Source organism: Erpetoichthys calabaricus, chromosome 4 (assembly GCF_900747795.2).
Source record: "Erpetoichthys calabaricus chromosome 4, fErpCal1.3, whole genome shotgun sequence".
Classification (NCBI taxonomy): Eukaryota; Metazoa; Chordata; class Cladistia; order Polypteriformes; family Polypteridae; genus Erpetoichthys; species Erpetoichthys calabaricus.
This window is the reverse complement of record NC_041397.2, coordinates 112,082,324-112,099,518: the sequence shown is the minus strand read 5'-3', so window position 1 is coordinate 112,099,518 and position 17,195 is coordinate 112,082,324. Positions and strand designations below refer to the sequence as shown.

General features: G+C 38.3%; 2 protein-coding genes across 3 annotated transcripts in view; one reads left to right on the top strand and one right to left on the bottom strand.

Annotated features, from left to right (window-relative positions):
• LOC114651364 (uncharacterized) overlaps nucleotides 1–1,267 on the bottom strand; it is a 73,497-nt gene extending 72,230 nt beyond the window's left edge. The window contains exon 1 of the mRNA XM_028801270.2: nucleotides 1,140–1,267. The gene's annotated coding sequence lies outside the window, so the exon portion shown is untranslated. The remainder of the gene's footprint in view (nucleotides 1–1,139) is intronic.
• A 123-nt stretch (nucleotides 1,268–1,390) lies between these two features.
• LOC114650198 (plastin-2) overlaps nucleotides 1,391–17,195 on the top strand; it is a 90,737-nt gene continuing 74,932 nt past the window's right edge. Inside the window, exon 1 of one of the 2 annotated variants that reach the window (XM_028799686.2) lies at nucleotides 1,391–1,514. The gene's annotated coding sequence lies outside the window, so the exon portion shown is untranslated. The remainder of the gene's footprint in view (nucleotides 1,515–17,195) is intronic. The other variant, XM_028799685.2, reaches the window with a different exon arrangement.

Below are 17,195 nucleotides of genomic sequence, written 5' to 3'. Positions count from 1 at the left end.
TTAATTGATGCCTGTTTGCTTAAGCTGACATTCGTTAATAATGAAATGCAGATAACCAATAAAACCAGCAGCACTCCACGTAACATGCATCTTCAGTTGTGGGTTTAGTGACACTGCATGATCATAAGCAAGTAGCTTGAACAATCTGAAGACCAACTGGAAAAACAAATGAAACCAAACGTATCTTAAATGTAAGTCAACTTGGATAAAGGCATCTTCCAAAAAAGTAAATATAACTGATTGACAACCCACCTAATTAACTGTTATGGCACTTACTGTAATATCCATCCATTTTCCAAACCTGCTAATGCAGAGCTGGGTTGCAGGGAGGCTGGAGCCATATGCAGCATGCACTGGGTGCAAGGCAGGAACAATCCCTGTGTGTAGTGCAGTACTGATTTGATCTCATCAATATACTGAGGACAATTTACATGTGCTCTGAAAATTTTAACTAGTAGATGTCCCAGGGGCAATAAACGTATTTTTTTCCTTCTATTTTAAAAAAAGCAATTATGTTGTGCATAATTTACCTATAATTAATTTAATTTTAAGTATCAATTTACATACATTCAAGAATCACGCTTGCAGACTTCAGTTTGAAAGAATGGACATTTTCGTTTAACTGTACAAAAATGAAAGCAACGCAGTTAAAATTAAAGTCATACAGAACTGAAATATTACTAGGTGATTTTTGGATGGCGAAACTATGAAAAACTAATATAAATGCATAGATTTTTTGTTTTTTGTTCTTGAGAAAGTTCTTGATACTTCTCTCGTGGCAGTGGTTACCAATAAAATTTTACATTAAATGTTTTCATTCTGTCAATTTCAGTCCTCTCAGTCCATTTTGCGACGCAGTAGGCCGGTAGTCTTCCTTTTAGTATATATAAAGAACACGTGTCAGTATCGACACCGCATTTCTTTCCTTTTTTCATTGACTTTGCAGGTTTTTTTTTTTTTGCATTGAAGAACTGCAAAATTGAATCGAATAACTAAAGCGCTTACTAGGCAAGTGATCATTAAGCGTAAGTCATAAAACTAACTGAGCTCACACATTTTGCAACGCCAGAGAAGCGTAAAAGCGCGTAAGGTAAAACTGTTTTCTAACTACATTTGGTTCAAGACCATAATATACTTACACAGTCGAAGTCCTCCCCGCGACACAACCAAAACAGAATCTGTCCCACCATTTTAGGACATTCACTTAATAAATTGAGCGCGACCGCATCGGCTCTTCTGTTCTTCAGCGCGGCGTCCTTGGTGACGGCCTTGACAACAGCGCGAGTCGCCTTGATGGACAGGTGTAGTGGAACGCCCCTTGCTGGTGGCTGGCAGGAGGCGACTGAGTGACAGAAAGGGGCCGGTCGAAATTTCATACTGTCAGGCTGCTCACAAATAGACAGAGACACAACGCAAGGTGCCGGGCTTTACATCTCACGGCAGTAAAGTTTGCATCTATCATCCGTGCCTTTCATCCGGAGACATTCGGCACTTCTTCCGCGGTGCTCACGCTGGTAACGTTACCTTTTGACATTCGCATAATAGGAATAGTAAAAAAAAGATTTTATTATGAAGTATTATTTCTGTGTTATTTTTTATTATGTGGCAGGTATTGGATCTTCTGAGCAAACTTTGGTTCTGTGTAGAGAAGTGTGCAAATATGCAGCAGTGCTCGGCTTTGTATCTGTTCCGAGTTTAACCGTGTAATTCTTTTACGTGTAATTATTAGTTCAAACAGTTAAAACAAAATGTAGGCTCCAGCCTTTCCCCTCTGACCAAAGCATGTTAATTATTTCATTCCAACTGACGCTCTCAGCACCTTAACTGAGGGGGATGGTCTTAAGGTCTATTAGATTCTTTTCAAATGATTACTTAATAAAGATTCTACCTGTAAGAAAGGCAGAGGTAATTATTTTAAAAGTCAAACACTTTGCAGACTAATAAAGTCATACAAGGAAATTAATTATGAATCCACGAACCTTCAAATATTGATAATTGCAGCAAGTAACTTGGATTCCCATGATCTTCGTCATTCCATTTAAAATTGCATGATGTAGTGTTCGGTTTTTTATAGCTACGTTTTGAATTTACTGATGAAATACTCTTCATGATGTCATGCAGTTCCTACCTGAAATATGCTAGGTTTGGAAAAGTACAGATAAAGCGGTGTTAAAAATCTGTATAATATTTTGATGATCTTGTCCTTTTCTATTTTATGTTGTAATTATAATAAGGTCTCTCATAAAATTGGAAGATTGGTGATGAATCTGCTATGAACTTTTTTTTTCTTAAATATACCAATATTCATCATCTTTGTTTTAGGACCTCTGAAGGTTTGCTGAAATTAAATGTAGTTTCATAAATACATTTTTAACTTTTAATTTTTAAATGCCATTTCACAGCTCATGTACAAAGTAGAAACCAGTTATACGTGGGCAGTTTATTGCAGGCCTCAGAGCACCAGTTAATTTAGGAAACTTGTGCTTGAGATGTGGGCGGTAAGCCCACCATGACACAAGTAGAACATGCAATATGCCAGACTGTAGGGCTGAGGTGCTGAGTTGCAGTAGCACTAACCAGTGCACAACCATGCCACTTAAATGGTGTGTCAGCCTTTCACAAATCTAAAATTACCACATTATGTGCATTACATTCACAACAAGCTGCAATACTAGGATCAATTGCACTTGAGTGCATGAGCTTATTCTTATGCTGTCCACCTGCACACATGCCCTGTTTTATCAATATAGCCATACATCACTTTGTCAAAGACAGCCCATAAAGTTAGTTTGTTTAACTGATTATGTTCAGTCTCACCGGAACATCCCCTTTAAAGATATCAATTCTTCTACACAGGTAAAATGTGGAAGTATTTAATCCTATTGCATCGCTGAGTCCAGAGTCTTTTCCTGTAGCTGTACTTCTCGACTGCTTCAATGGTAACGTGAGAGAAAAGGGTTCAGAATCTCAAATTGGAGGAACTAATTTGCAAACTGGCACATCAGTGAGAATGCTTCCTATTTGCTTGCACTTTATAATCAGAACAGTGATACATACTTATATATTTTTTGTTGTTTAATTGCCTATGGATTTTATGGTTGGACTGGCAGCCAAGTGTCAAATTTGATAACTGCAATCGCTAATTTTGTCACATGAGCATGGCACAAATCAATACTAGAAATAAGAAGGTATAACAAATTTCATGACTCCATGGTGGCTTTCCAGCACACTTTCACACTTCCAAAGTATTGCAAACTCGCCTCTTTTTCTGACAGCCAGAAACTTGCTGACAAAGTCAGTGCTATATGAATGCTTACAGGTGCGGCAGGTTCAGCTTCAATGTCTGCCCATTTTTATTCTTTTTTCTATCCTGTCATGGTATATAAAATATGAGACATCAGACACACGAGTGTCTATTTTGTTTGTGAGGTCCAAAACACCTGCACTCCTTATTCCCTGTAGTTACATCATATTCATTGCACTTCCATCTCATTGGTTCTCAAATTGTGCACACACAAGCCCATCCCTACAACTTAAGACAAAATCAAACTTGTTTGACAGGGTAATTTGCAGAATGATTTGAAAGGAGTTGCTGGTTATGTCATACTACACATGTGGCAATCATAAGAGTGTGCTGTAACTACCCCACTGACTTACTAAAATTATGTAAATGAAGCCTATGACTGAAAATGGAAATGTCATGTAATGTGACGGGCCTTTAGATCAACTTCTCTCACACTAGCATTGCCTGTAAGCTTAGGAGTTAAGTTTCCTATTTTATTACTACTAATTTACTGGTTAAGTTATTTCCTGTTTATTGATGAAAATTATGACATAATCTAGCTAAGCATCTGGATATTCCACATACATTTTTTAAACTTTATCCATTATTTATAAAATATTAAAGGAGTCCGAAGAAATCGAAAAGGTAATCTTACAAACTTATATACAGTATATACATGAGGGGATACCCAAAAATAACCGGAAAAAAATTGTTTGAATAATTTTTACTTACTGAAACTTTAGTCTCCTTCAAAGTACTCTCCATGTGAATGAATGCACTTGTCCCAACGGTTTTCCCACTGATGGAAACATTTTTGGAATCGCTAAAGAGGAACCTTATCCAATGCTTGCAGCAGTTTTTCTTTGACTTCCTCCATGGTACAAAAACGCTTTCCTTTGAGTTCTTTTTTCATATGTTGGAACAAGAAAAAGTCGCACAAAGCAAGATCAAGTGACATTTCCCCTCATTTGAAATGTGAAAACCACTCGTAGACCTGTGTTTTACTTAAAGCTTCTCCTTTAAAAGCAGTTTCAAGCATCACTACAGTTTCAGAAGCTGTTTTCCTTAAGAGAAAACAAAATTTAACGCAGACTCGCTGTTCCTTATGATCACCCATCACAAAGAACAACTAGATTGAGGTATTTGAAATTTGGAGGCCAAGTCAACTTCCTGAACTCTTTGTCATATTCCTCATACCATTTCTGAATAAATTCTACTCTGTGGCAGGGTACATTATCCTGCTGAAAGAGACCAGTGCCATCAGAGAATACCATTGCCATGAAGAGGTGTACATGGCTTGCAATAATTTTTAGGTAGGTGGTGTGCATAAAAATATCATCCACAAGAATGCCAGGACCCAAGGTTTCCCAGAAGAACATTGCCCAGAGAATCACACTGCCTCTACTAGCTTGCCTTCTTTTCATTTTATGTCCTGCAGCCATCTTTTCTCCAGATAAATGACACAGACTCACCCGACTGTTCACATGATCAAAAACAAAATGTGATTCATCAGACCAGGCCATCTTCTTTCATTGTTCCATGGTTCAGTTGTGACACTCACATGCCCATTGTAGATGCTTTTGGTGGTGGACAGGGTCAGCATGGGCACTTTGACTGGTCTGCAGCTATGTAGCTCCATAAACAGCAAGCTGTGTTGCACTGTGTGTTTTAACAACTTTCTCTCATTGCCAGCATTAAGTTTTTCAACAATTTGTGCTACAGTAGCTCTTCTGTGGGACTGGACTAGACGAGCTAGCCCTTGCTCCCCACATGCATCAATAACCGTTGGGTGCCCATGACCCGTGTTGCTGGTTCAATGGTTGTTCTTCTTTGGGCCACTTTTGGTAGGTACTGACCACTGCATACGGGGAACATCACACAATTTGGAGACATTCTGACCCAATCATCTAGCCATCACAATTTGGACCTTGCTAAAGTTGTTCAGGTCCTTAGGTTTGCCAGTTCTTCCTGCATCCAACACATCAACTTCAAGAACTAACTGTTCACTTGCTGACCAATGTAAAGAGAAAACTATTCACTTTATCGGTCAGTGGTTATAATGGTGTGGATTATCATTTTATATATACACACTGTATCTTAAAATAGCCTTTTACTCCTGAGCTTTCAACACCTACTAGGTGTCATCATCAGTGGAAAATAATTAGACATACAGGAATCAAAGGTAATATATAGCAAATGTGGAAGAGGGAGTAGTTGGGTGTACAAGGGGCTAGATTAGTATGGTGGGGCTTGGAGGGAGTTGGTCTTAAAGTCTTTATTTATTATTTGGATGTTCTTTTTAAGTGTGCATGTCCTGGGTTTATGTCCAAGTGTCTATTAATGGCATTTTCATTTGATAGCCATGCTTCAGCCAGCTCTCTGGCATTCTTAGTATTTGCCCTGAATCTTACTTGCACCATGTCCCAGATAAATGTGTATCCGGTTGAACTGGTGTATGTATATATTAGAGTCTGTGTGTCCTTCTTTCTGATAGCATTGTGGTGTTCTTGTATACATGTTGCAAGTGTTTTAGACATATACAGCTGGGCTACTATTCAAATGTTTGGAGTCAGTCAGATGTTTTTGTTAGAAATTGATACGTTTTATTAGCAAAATATCATTAAACTGTTTGAAAAATACAGCCAATACTAGCATTTATAATATAGTAGCTATTACTGCTAAAATGACTGATTTTTAGTTTATTATTCACATATGGCTGCAAAGCTCCATTTTCAGCAGCAGCTCCTTTAGTGTCCTAATGCTAAACAACCTTAGATTATCCTTAATTAGTGATGTTTTGCAAGATAATTGGTTATTGGAGAAACATTTGTAATTGCATCAGCACCACTGAAACCAGTTATTCTGTTCAGGTGGGTTGCAAGGTACTGACATACCTAAAGTTCAGTCCTGAGTTCAAGAAGTGGCCAAAATTAAACATCTTTATCAACAAACATGGCAGCCTATTGTTTTTTTACAGAATGAAGGCTAGTCCATGTGACAGATTGCCAAGAAACTGAAGATTTCGGGCAAACGTGTCTGTTACAGAGAGAAGAGCACAAACTGGATGTAACCAGTATAGAAAAAAAGAAGGTGAAGGCCCAGATGCACAACTGCATAAGAGGTGAAGGACATGAAAATCTGTAGTTTGAGAAATAAGTGCCTTACTGGTCCTCAGTTCACTTCTTTAAATACACCAAATGCCACTATCATCTGCAACAGGGGAAAGAAGATTCTGTGATGCAGGCTTCAGAGGCAGGGTTTCAAAGAAAAAGCCATATGTAAAACTGGCATATAAAAAAAAATGCTAAAACTAGCAAAAGAAAACAGACATTAAGCAGAAGGTGTTTGGAAAATTGCATTATAAGCAGCATCCTGGAGTCGTCTTTTCTCGGTTGAAGATGACACTGGTATTTGGTGTGTATTTAGGAAAGAAATCCAGTGCGGACCCATAGGCCATTTGTTTCTCAAACTACAGACTCTGATGTCATTATTCTCTTTTGCAGTTGCCCATCTATCACAGGGTATAACCTTCATTCTGCAAAAACAAAAAACAAAACAAAACAAAAACAATAGACTGGCATGTTTCTTGAGAAAGCTGTTTCATTTTGATCATTTTTGAGCCCAGAACTGAACTTTACTGTAGGTATGCCACCTAAGTGAACACAATAACAGGTTTCAGTGTAATTACAAAGGTGTCTCTAATAACCAATTAGCACGTAAACATAACTAATTACGGATAATCTAAATTAGTTTACCATTAGGACATGAAAGGAATTGCTTCTAAAAATGGAGCTGTGCAGCCATATGTGAAAAATAAATAAGGAATCAATTATTTCAAGTGCTAATAGCCATTACAATCAGTAATAATGCCTTGGTTATATTTTTTATATCAATTTAATGACATCTTCATAATAAAAGGTATACATTTATGTCAAAACGTGAAAATTTCTGGAGAACCCCAGAATATATATATAAATTGGGTCAATTTTTGCAATCAATTTTTCTCCCACTTACACCAAACCAATTTCATTCAAATTTTCCATACATGTTTATCTCCGATGGCAATACAATCATTCATCAATTCTGACATGCGATGTCTTCAGTATTCACAAAGGGCGAGTGTAGATGCACTCAATGGTGTCAGCATATCATAAATTTAAAACTTTTTCATGTTGATATGAGGTATATTGATGGCTTCTAATGAAAGAAATGATAAGCATGAGGTGGAGGCTGCACCCAATTTCAAGGTTCATAACGTGCTAAGGACTGAATGAGGGTGGGTAAAAATATCATGTCACTAGCATTACAGCACCCAATATCAAAGAGTACATGCTGAGGATTGAATTTCATGGGGGTGTTTAAAAATGTCATGCTGCTAATCTGCACCCTTGGGGCACCGGGCACACCTGTTGTATAAGCACCTTGCCCCTCTACATAGACTTCTGGAGGGGTTGACCATTGTTTATCCAATATTCGTGGGATTCAAAATGAGTCAAATGTAAAACCAAACACTGGAGCAAATGCAATGACCAATGCTATACAAATGCAGGGCAATGGGAAAGGAAAGCGAAATTAAACTGCTACCCAACGCAAGAGATGGTTAGAGAAAACAAGACAAAAATTCCAGGAAAAGTGAACAAATGAAGATAAGGAAACAAAGCATAAGAGACTGGAGTAGTGACACGAACACTTGCAAGAAGATACATAATCACAGTGTGAAGCTCGATTGAACTCAGTATGACTGAACATGTCACAACTGTGGGCTGAAAAAACGCCTGAACAACGTGAAGCTCATTTGGAACAGGATTGTATTTGTCATGCTCAGCGGTTACAAGCACTGAATGCTGATGTGACAACATTGGATAATGTAATCAACACATTCTTTGATTGCTTTTGTGTAATCTGCATGAAACACTGCTATCCGAATCAGGTTTATAATGTTCGATATAACGCTGCTGTGTTATCACATCTTCCAAATGAACTCTCAACAAAGCCAACACTGCTATTGTGCTGTGGCTGCCAAACACACACCATCAACAATAAGACAATTGGACCATCCAAGGCTTACAGGAACAATTTGGATCCTGGTGCTATTCCTGAAACGATTCAAATCTTGTCACAATCAGAACAGCGCCGGTGGTCAATCAATTATTCATCAATCACAACTCTGACATATTGACAGCTGCATCCAAATCTCTAGAAATTATGCAATATGATGGCAAATATTACTTCACAAATTCTCATTCATGTGGTCTGAAATGTGCATCTTCTGCCAATGGCCGAGCATGAATAATCAAATGCAATACCACTGAGGAATTACATTGTATTTGCAAATGATTAACTACATCTTGTAACATTCAATTCACCAGCTTCATAGACATAAATCCAAAGAATGATATCATCATCCATCATCCACACATAGGGGAAATATTAGAAAGACAAGATACAACAGTGATAGAAGTACCCCAAGCATACAAACATCGGCCATGGCTCCAGTTGATTGCATACTGCATACAGCCAGATGTTGAAGGTGAGCTAGAAGTATCAGACAACATCAGTGAAATTAGATGAAAGAAATGGGAAAATATATTGAATTAAGAAGATGAATTGAAGGCTGAAGAGTTTGTATGGTTCTACCTCTTCCCATACAGTATCAATGGATTAAAAGAGGATAGACCAGTATATATGTTACTATTAGTTCAGAGTACTTGGTAGTGATAGATGATTCAGGTGAAATGATTATCTCTTCTATGCCCTGTCTATGTTCAAGTACTGTTGAGTCAAAACCACCATATCAATATGAGGAAGAAAAGTTGAAAGACAGTATGGTAGTAGAATTGAAGATCTACACCTTTACATGAAGAACTTGCGAGGATCAGCTGCGTACTGGCATATGGCACTGAATGACTTGATCTCACAAATTGGATGTCTAAAACCACAAATGTATTTTGTGACATTCAGTTGCAATTACATGTACTGGCTAAATTTGTGAAGAGCACTCCTGATAGCTGATGGAAGACCAAATGATGATCCAAATAGTTTTAACATTAATGCCACCAACAATTGGTTCAATTGTATCCTGTCATAGTCAGCCAGCACTTTATGATTCGTGTGAATGCACTGATGAGATTCATGAACAGCAACAATGAGATATTTGGAGGCCGACTGATGGATTACTGGTGTGTAGTGAGTTTCAGAAATGAGGATGTCCACATTTGTATATGGTGGTTTGGATTGTAGGACATCCACTGATCGAAACACCTGAAGGAATTTAACACGTTGATGTTAATGTGAAATGCCACCTGAACATTCAGAGCTATATGAACTGATAATAAAGTGCCAGATCCACCATCATACAAGTACACGTCAAAAGTATAATCCAACATCAACAATGTACCGCTTCAACTTTCCACAACAAGTATGCACTGAAACCCACATCGCTGAACCTTTTAATGACGTCACTTCCTATACAAGCCTTTAAAGCCTCCATCTTTGTCTCTTGTGATCAGTTCTGTTTTGGACTCTGTTCTATGAACATCGTGCTACTTATTTCAACTTTTGCAGTTGGGAAAACAATATACTGTATACGAGTGGCTGCCCCAAATCTTTATGATGTCTTGGACTCTTTATTATCACTATAGTATACATTTTGCAGTTAATATGATATACAGTGGCAAAAGGAATAAGACAACACCCAAAAGTAAAGAATCAGTAAAAGACAGGTTATCAACACATTTGTATTTTAGGTGCTGTCTGTGATTGCAGAGTACATCAAAAGGGTAGTGAAATAAGTCAGGTTAAAGGTCTATAGGAATGCAGCAAAAGCAAAATTATTATGCAATATGAACCTGGGCTTCTCCTTTAATGACTGTTTATAATCACAAGGTAAACAAGAATAAATTGCAAATAATAATGATAAAAAAGAAAATAAAGAAAAAAGATAAATATGTTGTCTAGTATAAATTTTTCTCTGAAAAACAAGCAACAATCCAATTTATAAATAAGATAAAGTAGCCAAAGCTTTTTAGTACATTTCAAAAACAGTTGCATTAATTGCAGCCAAGATAATAATACCAATACTACCCATAAATTGCTTTGATAGCTCCTGTTTTTGTAAAACTGTAGTTTTGCAGATGATTGATTGGTTGATTGGTGCTGCAATGAACTTTGCAAAATTTCTTCGCTTGACTTTAAAACAAGAGCTCTGCATTTTCGATGCATTATGTTCAGTGTGTTGTCACTGTGAAGATGTGACACAGGATGTGGTTTTGGTGTCTTTTAGACAACGGATTTTGAATGAGGCAAAGGTGGGGGTAGGGCAGTGAGGCTCATGCAGACCTTCTGAATAACGAATGTACAAGTGATAAGGTGATGAGAAACTTATCTGTAAGAAAAAGTATCAACCAAGCTTACTACCAGGAAAATATTTTTCAAATGTTAACTATTTAGATTGATTACCTACAGCCTAGTAGTTGCATATTAAGTGTGATTGGACAACAGATAGGTGGTTGGAAACCATTTAGTAACTGGAATTGCAAAAACCAAATTTAAACAAAAGTACAAAATGTTATGGGATTGTAAAAATGAATGTGGTATTTAATAAAACAATTTCCAGCATGTTGCCTGTTTTGGCGTAGTTAGCAGGTGAGTCATATGTTCCTTAGATTAGAGGTCTAAAGTTTGTTTTTTTTTCAGAAGGGGGCTTCATTTTAGAATAACCTCATAAATAAGCTTATTTGCTTTAATTATTTTAATTATATTAAATGATATGTGGCGGCACGGTGGCGCAGTGGGTAGTGCTGCTGCCTCGCAGTTGGGAGATCTGGGGACCTGGGTTCGCTTCCCGGGTCCTCCCTGCGTGGAGTTTGCATGTTCTCCCCGTGTCTGCGTGGGTTTCCTCCGGGCGCTCCGGTTTCCTCCCACATTCCAAAGACATGCAGGTTAGGTGGATTGGCGATTCTAAATTGGCCCTAGTGTGTGCTTGGTGTGTGGGTGTGTTTGTGTGTGTCCTGCGGTGGGTTGGCACCCTGCCCAGGATTGGTTCCTGCCTTGTGCCCTGTGTTGGCTGGGATTGGCTCCAGCAGACCCCCGTGACCCTGTGTTCGGATTCAGCGGGTTGGAAAATGGATGGATGGATGGATGATATGATATTTCATCACTAGCAGGAGGTGCACTCACATGTAAACTCAAAGCACCACCAGCAAGTTTGGCCTATAATCCTGAACACATGAATCCATCCATCCATTCATCAATTTATCTACTGATCCTAGTTTTTTCAATTAAAGGTCAGAGGGAACTAGAGAGGTTTTATGCATTATTGCAGGCTGAATAAAAACTACAGAACAGTATTATTTTAATCTTTATCCATTCACTGTCGAGCTTGCCTATTTAAATACATGTTCATGGAGGGCATGAACCTATCATGGCATCATAAGTTGTAAGACTTGAAATAGCCCTGGATGAGGTGCTAGTCCAGCACAGTGTACTGGGATATACCTGTACATACCCACACACATGCTTTATTTCACAAAGCAAAAAAGAAGTAAAAAAAAAAAAGAAAAAGGATTTGTCTGACACACTGGGGCATTACTAACAATATGCATCCAACTGTTATATGTGGACACATGGACACATTCTTTCTGCAAGCTCCTGTTCGTACCCTCCCCTTCTCACCCCAACTCATTCTTCAATTTTGCATCATACTTCTGGCCCAAGTTTATTTGTCATTGGCAAAGAGCTTTCCATTAAACCTTTTTTGGTGTTCACAGTGAATCTAATTCTTCTAAGCTTACAAGAAAATTCTTCTTCATAAGAGCCCCTGAGACTATTGGAACCCCTTAACCAAAAATGTTCTAAATTGACTAGTACCTAATATGCCTGTATAAAGGCTTGTTTGGGACAGATTTTGTGGAACCATATTCCTCATGTGTGATAGATAGGGGGCGCTGTCGTCCCCTTGAACCCTCGGACAATACGCCAGACACCAGATAAAAGTCCAAAGATAATATTATTATAATAATAAAGTGCACAAAACACCCTCCACTCCACAATACTTCAATAATAATCACAATAATAATCAATACACTAATCCTCCACTCCCAGCAACTCAGTCACCCTTCCTCCCAACTCGGCTCACTGCTGGGATCTCCCAGAGTCCTTTTATATATCTTAACCCGGAAGTGCTTCTGATTCCCCAGTCCATGTGATTCCCCAGCACTTCCGGTTCAGGTGAAACTCCTCTTTTTCTTCAGCCCGGAAGTACGTCATTTCCTCTGTCCCTGTGACTAGGACGTACTTCCGGGTTATAGTGCAAATATAAATCCTTATGCCTCCCTGCAGCGTCCTCTGGCAGCCCCCATGGTATCCAGCAGGGCTGCAAAGAAAAACTCCAAGGTCCATGATGCTGTGCTTGAATTCGGGGCCACTCCATGTTGCAGGGAGGGCTCCATCTGGCGGCTTGGGGGTATTGGCCGGGATAAGCTGCCAGCCATATTCCACACATGTCATTATAAGGCTTCCTGGTGTTAAGGGTACATCTATAAGTATTCCAGCAGTGAGAAAAATAAACTTCTTAATTTGCTTAGCAGTCACTTGTGATATAAATGTGGATTGATTAGTAATTGCCAACTTTTGTTTTGTAGTTATTGCATACCAGGAACCTGCAAATATGTGAAGTTCTTGTACTAGTAATAATGTCCCTGACTCATTCAAACACTAAGCAATACAGCTCAAAATAAAACTGAAACAGACTAGTTTATGCATAAAGACTCTGCACTTAAACAAAATAAAAGCATACCACAAACTATAGTAATCAAAATTAATCCTGTTAATAAAACAGTAATTAAATTTTATCTTTCTGATGCACGTCAGTCAAAGAGTGCCTTGGAGTGTTGTTTGATTCTTCGCAGCCCATCACCACAAAGGACTAAGGTATGGGTCTCGGAAACCTCCCACATAGCTCCCACATTGTAACACATGCCTGTGTATGCTTCAAGCAAGACAACATACGTGACTCTCTAGTATCAGGATATTATTAATAAATGTATTTACATTTTAATTTCAGATTAGCAGCATTATGTTTATGTCGCTTTTTATTTTAAACAAATATGATTGAAGAAAACGAGGTTTGTACCAATATGGTGACATATTTTACAATTTAGGCAGATGGACTTTGTCATAAATCGTGAATATGATTATCACTACCTTGCCCTTAGCAGTGCATAATCAAGTTAAACCACTATAGGTAGCCACAGATTATCTTGTAAGAGCTGAACATTTTATTCTTGTTTATTCAGAAATTATTTAAAATCTCAAGTTATCCTAAACATTATGGTTGTTGTCAGTGACCATCATCAAAAATAGTATTGTTGGTTGGCAGTTGTTTTGGATGCCATACAAAGACTTTCCACAAAAGTTCTCTTCACTGTTTTACCTGTTTGATTCCTAAAAGCATAGGAACATTGATAGTTCACCTATAAATATTACCTATTATCTGTACTGTATATTACCACAGAAATGCAGACACATTTAGCCTAAAAATCCATTATTAACCTTTTTGTTTAACTTTACCAAAATATTGACATAGACGTGACATTTACCTTTTTTTTGGTTTAAGTTATTACCCAAATTATTTCTATTTCATTGTGAGTATTCTGAAGGAGAAAAGGCTAGCAGCATAGTAGCTTGAGTCCCGGGGCCAGTCAAAGTGTAGGTGGAGTTTTCATGTTCTCCCCATGTCCATTGGTTGGTACTGTATTTTGGGTACTCAAATTATACCCCCAAAGTCGTGCATGGTAGATTAACTGACAATTCTAAATTACACCCAGTGTGCTTGAGTGATTCAATTTAACTTTAACAAAGCAACTTAAGTTCTTTGCTGTCGTAGGTTTGCTCACCTGCCTAATGTATGTGACGTATGCACAGACACTTTACTATAATGTATGCGCCATGCTAAGAAGGTCTTCAAGGGCGCTGAGCTGTGGGAGGTGGGCCACGTCTGTCTCTGCAATATTTAAGCTTTTCAGCATGCAGAAACATGGAACCACATCATAACTACCTGACCATCCTTCACAGCTTTTTTTTTCTAACTGCTACTGTTTTAATGAATCCAAGTTTTGCTTTTTGGTTGTTGAACATTTTTAAAGATACACACTGCTGCGTACCCCAGTTTGTTTCAGTTTGCACATTTTTGTTTGATTTTGCTTCGGTATGATCAGCAGCTGAATTTTAATTTTCTTCATAGCAGCTGGGGATTTACGTGGTAACTGTGTCACAAAGTCCAACTGAAACTGGTTCTCAGTTTTATGTATTATAGGTCATCTGTTGTTTGGGGGTGTGATTGAAGATAAGCTGATCCATCCATCCATCCATCCATCCTCTTCCGCTTATCAGAGATCGGGTCGCGGGGGCAGCAGCTTGAGCAGAGATGCCCAGACTTCCCTCTCCCCGTCCACTTCTTCTAGCTCTTCCGGGGGAATCCCAAGGCGTTCCCAGCCTCCAGCGTGTCCTGGGTCTTCCCCGGGGCCTCCTTCCGGTTAGACGTGCCCGGAACACCTCACCAGGGAGGCGTCCAGGAGGCATCCTGAACAGATGCCCAAGCCACCTCATCTGACTCCTCTCGATGCGGAGGAGCAGCGGCTCTACTCTGAGACCCTCCCGGATGACTGAGCTTCTCACCCTTAAGCTGATAACCAGCTGAAATTATTTATAGCCAGTACCTGCAGCATCAAGTGTTACTCATGAGTGTATACCGTTAATGTGGTCTGCAAACTGAGTGCCAGCTTTAACATGAAATGACCGATCATGTTTGTCAAAACCATCATAGTGCAATCCTTTTACAATCAGCTGGCTGCAGGTTTTCATTCTAACCCTCTTCCTAATCAGTTACCAGTTTTCACTGCTAATTTAATTATTTTCCCTTTATTTTAATAGCCCTGTTTTTAAGGATTCAGGGATCTGAATCGATTCTTTCTTCATTAAATAGCAGCCAAACAGAAATGAGACATGAAGTGAGCCAATAGATGACCAGCTAAGTCGGGGTTTCAAACTCTAACCAATTTCTCTCCAACCAATTTCTTCATTAGAATCTCATTTTTGTTGTTAATTAAACCCATTATTTAATAACATGGTTTGTTGCTGTTCTTATTCTGCCAGAATACACATTTCCGTAACTGCTGACTTTCTTTTTTTTCTAAGAACACCGTCAACATGTTTCGGTGACCTGAGCAGATTAGCCTTACTGCGATGATCACCTTTTTTTATTTTCAGATATTGTGTGATGGGCAGAGGTTAGTGGGTCATGTTTTATCTTGTTTCATGTCTCATTATTGTTTGGATGCTAATTAAGGAAAAAAGAAGCAATTCAGGGTTCTGAGTCAAGTCAATTAAAATTAAGGCAAAATAAGTTAATTAACAGCAACTGGTCAGTAATTAAGAAGATGGTTAGAACCTGCAGCCTCTGTGGTCCTCCAGGACTGGAGTTGGACACCCATGTTCTACAGGATTGTAATAAATTGTTTGTTGACTCTGAAACACAATAGTGTTTTACAGGTGTCAGTGTGTATGTCACCTATTTAGACATTCGTCACCAAGCACCTTCAAGTTCATAGCATAGTTTTAAGCTTTTAAAGATTAGTACATCTAGTGTTAAGATGAACATTTCTCCTCATGGCTTTGTGTGCTTTAACTGGCTAAATTCAAGTCCATTGACACATGGTGAGTGAAATTCATATCTACCATTCAAGCACCATAAAAGGCATTCTTCCTTGTGTCTCTCTTCTCTCTTTGATCAGGATTTGGCAGAGTCTCCACCCCTAGTCACTCCTTTTTCCTGCAATTTCCCACTTGGCCAATCATATCAGTGAATATTTACATGCCACCTTAATTAGGCAGTGCCTACTTAATAGTATGGGTAATGGAAATAAAACAGAAAGCTTCATGGTAGTTGGTCTTGAAAGGCTGATTGGTGCATAGTGCTGGTTTTGTGGGCATGTTAGATCAACATGCACTTCTCTCTGTCTCTCTCTAACCATACTGACATATAGAGGTGTTCTGCTGTAATCACTGTGATGTATGCTGTCAGTTGTGTAAAAATAGAGAATTATTTAATGTGCATTGTTTCCTAAATTCCACATAAATTTGATCTTTGTATTTGATCTTTGCTAATACAGGTAGCTAAGAAATAGATAGAAGGAATAAAGCTAAACAACAAAAGGTAGTTTTGGACAACATTACTAATGCAGAGATTGCAAGGGATTGCAGCCCTTACCAGTTGAATTGAGATCAAGATGAAGAAGGGCAAAAAAAAGGGAAATGCTGATCAGATAAAGTCTTTTTGAATATTTTTTTACCATTGTCTGTCAAATTTAAATACACAGCTGCTTCAAAGCACTCTAAAATTAAAATGATGATCTCAATATTGTAAAAGTGTTAGAAGTAAAGGAAGTTAAACTCTCAAATTCGAAGTTTCACTCACATGGGAAAATTAACTTATACAGCCCAATGTCTTGTTTCTGTTGTTTTGTGTCTTTTTTGTGTCATTTGGCTGTAAAGGGGAAGTGCAACAATGGGAAATAAAAAGCCCTGCAATTACCATCTTTGCCTCTATTATATACCTTCTATGTTTAAATGGGCAACATAAAAGATAGACTGAATAAAGCACCCATATCATTGCATTTGAAAGTATAATTTCATTTTTTTTCCTTAGATTAACTTTTTTCTCCCTTTTTAACAGATGCAGTATGTTAGGTGATACAAATGCTGAAAATTCACTGTAGGCACAACATTATTTAGACAATGGTCAAATGGGACAATTTTAAAGACAATTGCATTGCACCTAAAGCAAGCCAGCTGTGCATTTTGATTTATTTACGATTGTACTTTTAAAACAGAGAAGAATAATCTGTCCTTTAAA